The sequence below is a fragment of the Lepus europaeus genome, chromosome 19 (genome assembly GCF_033115175.1).
Source record: "Lepus europaeus isolate LE1 chromosome 19, mLepTim1.pri, whole genome shotgun sequence".
Lineage (NCBI taxonomy): Eukaryota > Metazoa > Chordata > Mammalia > Lagomorpha > Leporidae > Lepus > Lepus europaeus.
The window spans coordinates 12,732,558-12,740,860 of record NC_084845.1 but is presented as its reverse complement, the minus strand read 5'-3'; positions in this window follow the sequence as shown (position 1 = coordinate 12,740,860).

The window sequence follows — 8,303 nt, the reverse complement described above, 5'->3', positions numbered from 1 at the left end:
GAGAGCAGGTGCTTGATTTTCTGAGTCCCGTTTCTACGCTTGCCTCAGGAACCCAGCTGGCTGTGGTCATGGCCTCAGGTGGGCTGCCCGGGGTCTGGCGCAGAGGCATACAAGGCCCAGGGTGAGTCGCCCTTGGTGCTGCCGTGGCCGCCCGGGGCAGGTCCCAGCAGGTGAGCTGCGCCCTGGGCACGGCCCTCATCTCCATGGCTCACAGTCCGCTGACCATGGGAGGTCACACACGGCCAGGATGAAGTCTGGGGGCGCCAAGTCTGGGATGAGAGGCAGTGGCTCAGCTCCTCCCGCCAGTCTCAAGTCCTTTCACTCCGCAGGGTCCCTCTGAAGCAGAGGGACGCTCGCCTGGGCGAGCAGAGTGGGTCTGCCCTGCCGAGCTCACTAGGGATGGTCCACGTGTCCAGTCATTTAACAGAGCCTCACTGGGCACCTGCTCCGGGCAGGACGACAAACTCCCTGCCCTCCTGGGTCGGCAGTCCGGTGGGGAAGCCGTGCAGCACACAGGATAATCCAGCAACTCCTGCGGTCTGGTAGAAGGTGATGAATGCCAAGGAAAAACATCCCGCAGAGGGGACGGCCCAGACACCCCATGCCACATCCGAGTGCCTGGGTTTGCTAACCGGTTCTGCCTCATGACTTCCGTTTCCTGCCAGTGCAGACCCTGGGCTCAAGTAGTTGGGTTCCGGTGACTCACACAGGATACCTGGGTTGAATTCCTGGCTCCTGGTTTCCCCCAGGGTGTTGTGACATTTGGGGAGTGAGCCAGCAGATAGGATCCGTGTCTCTCTCAATTTTTAAATAGTGGACACGGGATGGGCACTGTGGCCCAGCAGATTCCATGCCCTTGGAATGCCTGCAACCCATATCAGAGTGCTGATTAGAGCTCCAGAACCTCTGCTGATCCAGCTTCCTGCTGATGCATCCCGGGAGGCAGCAGATGATGGCTCCCTGCCACCCATGTGGGAGACCCGGATGGAGCTCTGGGCTCCTGGCTTTGGCCAGGCCTTGCCCTGGCTATTATGGGCATTTGGGGAGTGAACAGCAGATGGAAGAAATCTCTCTCTCTTTCCTCTCTGACTCTGTGTCACTCTGCTTTTTAAGTAGAGGAAAATAAATATATAAACCTTTTAAAAATAAAATATTGGGCAGAGTAAGCGTAGGGCAGGGATTGGCCAGCTACAAGTTGGGTGCCAAGTGCAGTGTATCTTTTGTTCTTGTGCTGTGTTGCAGCCCTGAAATGGTCTGTACATATTTTAATGATTGGGACAAAACCCGCAGACCTCTATGCCGTGGCCTGTGAACAGAATGTGACGTTCAAATGCCAGTGTCCACAAATAAAGCTTTACCGGAGCACGGTCACACCGGGAGCTCCCTGCTGTCCACTGCTTTTGTGTTACAACAGGGTCGATACAAACCCCCCCAAGCCTTGAGCGTCCTGAGTCTTCTTTCCGACACACATTTGCAGGCCTCTGGCTTAGGGCACCAGGAGTGGCGATGGAGGTGGATTGTGATTTTATCTTAGAAAATCAAGAGGCTTGTCATTGGGAGGGTGGCGCTGGGCAAAGCCTGGAGCAGGGCTGGCGGAGGCAAAGAGTGTGACAGCCCGCTGCCCATCACTGCAGTGAACCCCCTGCGGCTGGCTACCCCATGAAGGAGGGAGGTTAACGCAGCTCACAGCTTTGCAGGCTGAGAGCCCAGAGAGCATGGCGCTGGCTCTGGGAAGGGCCCCTGGGCCCTCGTCACACTGTGGCGATGATGTCCTAGCGAGAGCACAGGTGAGAGGAAGTGGTGAGATGGCGAGACAGGAAGCCAGGGAGAGACAGAGAGAGACACACACACACACATAGACACACACACACACAGAGACAGAGACACAGACACACACACAGAGACACACAGACACACAGAGACAGACATACAGACACAGACACACACACAGACACAGACACACACAGACACACAGAGGTGCACACATACAGAGACGCACACACACACACGGGGGCACACACACAGAGGCCCACACATACAGACACACACACACACACGGGGGCGAGCTGGCTCCCAGGAGAACTAAGTGAATCCCTTCTGAGGGCGGTGTCCCCGATGACCTCAGGACAGTAGGTGTCAGGGGCACGGGTGTTCCAGGTAGAGGGACTAGGCGGTGCAAAGGCCCTGTGATGGGAACGGGCCCGATACGTTCAACAAGGAGCCACGTGTAGGCCCTGTGCCTGGAGCAGAGGGGTGCTGGGGCTGAGTGGTGGGACATGAGGACAGAGCGGGGTGGGGCCTCGTGGGCTACAGCGAGGTCTCTGCCCTCCACCTCCAAGTGAGATCGAGCCACAGAAGGGTTCAGGGCAGGGAAGGGAGTGACCGGACTCTCTGGTTGCTTGTGAGGACAGATGGAGTAGGATGGGAACCGGGCTCCTGCGAGGGGCTGCTAGCCCAGTGCAGGAAGGAAGGGGTGGGTAGAGGCTGTGGAAGAGAGAGATGGGTACATGTGAGGGTGGAGCTGACAGTATTTCTCCCTAGATGACATCCTTATTTATTTATTTTTTTTACAGGCAGAGTGGACAGTGAGAGAGAGAGATAGAAAGGTCTTCCTTTTTCCGTTGGTTCACCCCCCAAGTGGCTGCTATGGCCGGCGCACCGCGCTGATCCGAAGCCAGGAGCCAGGTGCTTCCTCCTGGTCTCCCATGGGGTGCAGGGCCCAAGGACTTGGGCCATCCTCCACTGCACTCCCAGGCCACAGCAGAGAGCTGGCCTGGAAGAGGAGCAACCGGGACAGAATCCGGCGCCCCAACCGGGACTAGAACCCGGTGTGCCGGCGCCGCAGGTAGAGAGGATTAGCCTAGTGAGCTGCGGCACCGGCCCCTAGATGACATCCTAATCAGAGAAAAGTGCCTCCTAAAAGCTTGCCCGCCTCAGGCTTTCGAATCAGACACCCCAGGGATCTAGTCCCGCCCCTGCTACATACCAGCTGTGTGATCTAAGGTCCGTTGCTCAATCTCTGTGGCCTCAGTTTTCTCATCTATAAAATGGGGTTAATTAACAGGTGTCCTATCAATGGGATCATTGATGCAAAGCACAAGAATGGTGGCTGGAAGGCAAGGGCCACTCCACACACGGCAGCTCTGATAATGAGGATCCTTCCCCAGGTGGGACTCCAAGACCTGTTGGCCCAGGTCACCTTCTCCATGCCCCCTTCCTTGCGGAACGAAGCTCTCTCCCCATCACTTTCCCCTCTGCCCTCAGCTAGGTCAGTGACCTGAAGGTTACACAGTGCAATGCTCAGCCTTGCCAAGCCTCAGTTTCCTCATCTGTAAAATGGGCTTCCAAAAGTCTGCATTACCGCTTCTCAGGGCCTTTAAAGGAACCGTTTCATATACAGGGTGTCTGGCACACACCAAGGGCTCAGTGGCTGCTCCGCTCTCACCATGGCTGCCGACAGCAACAGCTACCTGCACGTGATGGAGCATTTTCCCAACGTCTTATGATGACCGTTTTCAAACACACAGGAAAATTGGAAAAGGCTTGCAAGAAACACACCTGTATCCACCTGAGTTCTATTGTTAACGTTTTACTAATAGTGTTTTTTTTTTTTTTTTTTTTTGACAGGCAGAGTGGATAGTGAGAGAGAGACAGACAGAAAGGTCTTCCTTTTTGCCGTTGGTTCACCCTCCAGTGGCCACTGCGGCCGGCGCATTCGCTGATCCGAAACCAGGAGCCAGGTGCTTCCTCCTGGTCTCCCATGCGGGTGCAGGGCCCAAGCACTTGGGCCATCCTCCACTGCCTTCCCGGGCCATAGCAGAGAGCTGGCCCGGAAGAGGGGCAACTGGGATAGAATCTGGCGCCCCAACCGGGACTAGAACCCGGTGTGCCGGCGCCGCAAGGCGGAGGATTAGTCTGTTGAGCCACGGTGCCAGCCACTAATAGTGTTTTGTCATATATCTATCGATGCTTCTATCCATCAATCCATCATACTTTTTTATGGTGAATGTCAAAAGACTGCAATATTTCTATGAAGATTTTCAAGGACTTGGTTTATGCCATGCACTATTTTTAGTACTATTTAGTTCATTATATCTATTCATGCACTTATCTAATTCTCACAGCTCTCTAAAATATGTCGAGTATGCAGCATGGGACCCCCATTTTTATCCCTATTTTACAAATGAGGAAGTTGAGGCACGGAGAGGCAAAGGGCCTGTGGCTGAACGTCGGAGTTGGGTTTGAACCTGGGCCAACTCTCCGAAGCCCGGACTTCTTCCCCTCAGACTGGGCGGAGTAAGCCACACAGTGGACACTGTGAGCCAGTATGGAAGAATGCTGAGACGACAGCAGTAAATGGGCCGGCGCCGCACCTCACTAGGCTAATCCTCCGGCTGCGGCGCTGGCACACCGGGTTCTAGTCCCGGTCGGGGCGCCGGATTCTGTCCCGGTTGCCCCTCTTCCAGGCCAGCTCTCTGCTGTGGCCCGGGAGTGCAGTGGAGGATGGCCCAAGTGCTTGGGCCCTGCACCCATGTGGGGGACCAGGAGAGGCACCTGGCTCCTGGCTCCTGGCTTTGGATCAGCGTGGTGCGCCGGCCACAGCGGCCATTGGGAGTTGAACTAACGGAAAAGGAAGACCTTTCTCCCTGTCTCTCTCTCTCACTGTCCACTCTGCCTGTCAAAAAAAAAAAAAAAAACAAAAAAACAAAAAAAAAAAAAAACAAAAAACAAACAAACAAACAAAAGAGAGAGAGAGCAGTAAAAATAACACCAGACTGTGGGAGACCAGGATTCAACCCAAATCCTCTAGGATAAAGTACCAAGGAGGGGCAGCCACAGCCACCAGTGCTGATGGTGATTAAATCAACTCCTGGCTGATCATTGCGACCATTTACCAGCTCTTTCTCTGTGCCCCGCCCTGTGCTACAGGCTTTACCAAGCACTGCTGAAGTCGGCAAGGCCATATCCGTTGCAGACACTAGGGCACTGGGCTAGGAGAGAGGCAGGTGCTTGCTTAAAGTTATCCAGCCAGGAAGTGGGAGAAGCAGGATTCAAACCCACGCTTGTCAGCTCCCTGAGTCAGTAAACCGCCCAGCCTCCTTCTCCTTCTGAGTTTCCAGTAACGAGACCACGTGACTTTCATAATGGAAAAATAAATGAAGTCTCCATTTAAAAAATTAGGCCAATTTATCCTAATTTTGTTAGCCATGTGCATTACTTTGATAAAAACCTAAACCCCTACCTCACACCACACAACAAAGTCAGTGCCAGATAGATTGCCAACCTTAATGTAATGTGGAATGATGAAGCAGTTGGAAAATAACATACAAGATCATCAGTGTGTTTTAGAAGTATAGAAATATTTCTTAAGCAAGATGTAAAAGTCACTATCTATAAAGGAAAAGAGTGCTAAAACGGGCTATGCTAAAGTTAAAACTTTCTGTTCATTGAAAGATGCTCCTAGGAGTGAGAAGACAGGCTGTAGAGCAGGAAAAAATGTTTACTGTACATACAACTAGCAGACAGCTCATACCAGTGTAGAGAAACAGCAAATCCACTTAAAAATGGACAACCCCACAGAAAACAGAGCAAGACACTTGAACAAGCACCTCCCAAAGAAGGACACCCAAGCGACCACTATGCAAACGAGAATGTGCTCAATTTTATTACTCATCAGGTAAATGCAAATTCAAACTACAGGCAGCTGCTGCTACTACACACCCATCAGAATGACTAAAAATAAAACACGTGACATTGCCAAGTGTTGGTGAGGATGTGGAGCAATGGAAGCGCTCCAACATGGCTGGTGGGAGGAGAGGAAATTATTACAATCACTTTGGGAATCTCTCTGTCAGTATCTACTAAAGACAAACACCAGGAGACCCCATGACCCAGACATTCTGTTGCTGGGTTAATACTCAGTGTGCACCAACCAAGTATGTGCTAGAACGTGAGCAGCAGAAGTATGTGTAAGAGCCGAGAAAGAAAGAACTCAAAGGTACGTTGACAGTTGGTAGAGAAATCAATCGTGTCTTCACACAGTGGAATACTACTTGGCAACCCAGCCCAGATGAATTTCATAATCCTACTGCTGAGTGAAAGAAGCCAGACATGAGGGTTCCTACTGTGTAATTTCTATTTATATCACATGCAAAAAATGGACAAAATGCAGCTACTGGGCCAAGGGAGGCACAGTTGCTGGGGTTAGGGTGGGGAGACCAAAGCCTTGTCCCGGTGAGTTAAGTGGAGGCCTTCTTGGCGAGCAAGAAAGCAGTGTAAAGAGGGGGAAAGAGGGGCTTAGGAGGTGCTGGTAACATTCGAGTTCTTCACTTAAGCAACATTTATGTTTTCTGGGTTTTTCTATATGTATGTCAAATTTCATAATTAAAAGGTTTGAATCATTTAAAAAGAACTTGGAAAAGTAGGCTCTTTGTAGCCTTAGCTGACAAACTGGGTAGACCAGATGTCTTGGATGTAATACTAATTGGAAGGACAGCATGGGGCCCTGGCCCTGTGCTGGGCACTGCTCTAAGTGGCTTATCTCTGTTAACCTATCTGGTCCTCACACAACAGCCCTGTGAGGAAGTTACTGCTAACTATACCCAGGTGCAGATGGAGAAACTGAGGCACGGTGGGGCTAAGCCTTTGCCTAAGCTAGTCAGCGCTCAGCTGGATTTAAACCCAGGCCTTGTGGCCCAGTGTCCACCACATGGAGGTCATGATGATGGCAACCAATGCGAGGCCTCATCCACCCCATCAGGTGCCACCTCCCCGATTCCAGCCGAGCTTTGCAACATGGGTGGGTGGAATTCAAGGGCTCCATGAAGCTGGAGGGGAAAAAATGACCTCTTTCTTTGCTTTTATTATCCTTTAATTCAGCAGTCCTGCAATACGATCTAGGGCCCTCGGGGTCTCCCAGGAGCCCTTTCTGGGGGGTAATGAGTTCAATGCTAGTTTCATAATGGATCTAAGATGGGTTTGCCCTCTTCCCTCTGCAAAGGTACTATGACATCATCACTGTGCTAGCGCCTGACCTGTGATGACATCATGGCTCCACCATCACCTGCCTTGTGATGATGTCACCACCCTACCAGCGCCTGACCCGCGATGACGTCACCACCCTACCAGCGCCTCACCCGCAATGACGCCACCGCTCTGCCAGCCAAGGGAATGTTGGCATGAGCATTCTTGTGTTTTAATTCTCAGTTTCCTTTTTCCTACATGGTACATATTAATAGGAGCAGCTCACACACAGAAGAGCTCGGCCATTTTAAAGTGAATGTCTGAGGAAATCTGTGATTATGATTTAGCCCATTCTCTCTCACCAGGCAGGCAACGGACCTGAGGCCCTGGGGGCTCTGCTAGGAGACATCGCAGATATTTTCAAATCCTGTGGTCACAGGACTCTCATCAAAACTTCCAAACCGCACCCACGTGGGAGACCTGGAAGAAGCTCCTGGCTCCTAGCGTGGGCCTGGCCGGGCCCTGGCTATTACAGCCACCTGGGGAGTGAATCAGCGGATGGAAGTGCTCTCTCTCTCTCTCTCTCATCTATGCCTTTCTCTTTCTTTCTTTCTTTCTTTCTTTCTTTCTTTCTTTCTTTCTTTCTTTCTTTCTTTCTTTCTGACAGGCAGAGTGGATAGAGAGAGACAGAGAGAAAGGTCTTCCTTTTTGCCGTTGGTTCACCCTCCAATGGCCGCTGTGGGCAGCACATCGTGCTGATCCGAAGCCAGGAGCCAGGCGCTTCTTCTGGTCTCCCATGCGGGTGCAGGGCCTAAGGACCTGGGCCATCCTCCACTGCCTTCCCAGGCCATAGCAGAGAGCTGGCCTGGAAGAGAGGCAACCGGGATAGAATCCGGTGCCCCAACCGGGACTAGAACCTGGTGTGCCGGCGCCGCAAGGCGGAGGATTAGTCTGTTAAGCCACGGCACTGGCCTCATCTATGCCTTTCAAATAAATAAATAAATCTTTAAAAAAATACTTCCAAATTACCTTTGCTTTGGGAACTCTTAATAAAGAAGTTCAGATATTACCACGTCCCACACATGTTAGAAAAATATTTGTGTCTCCGTAACACCCCAGCAGCGGTTTCTTTCGTAATTACGCGTGTTTATTTTGAGTCTATAACAACGCGATCTTGAAAAGGGCCTCGCCAGCCTGCCATTAAGAACTTTGGATTCTGGAAGACCACCAGGTCAAGGAAAAGCAAGCGACGCTTATTACTGGATGCCGTAGTCCCAGTGGGCGCAGGCGAAGCTAAGAGCTGCTTGTTGTGTTTTAAGTGGGGACAAAATCAAATGAGG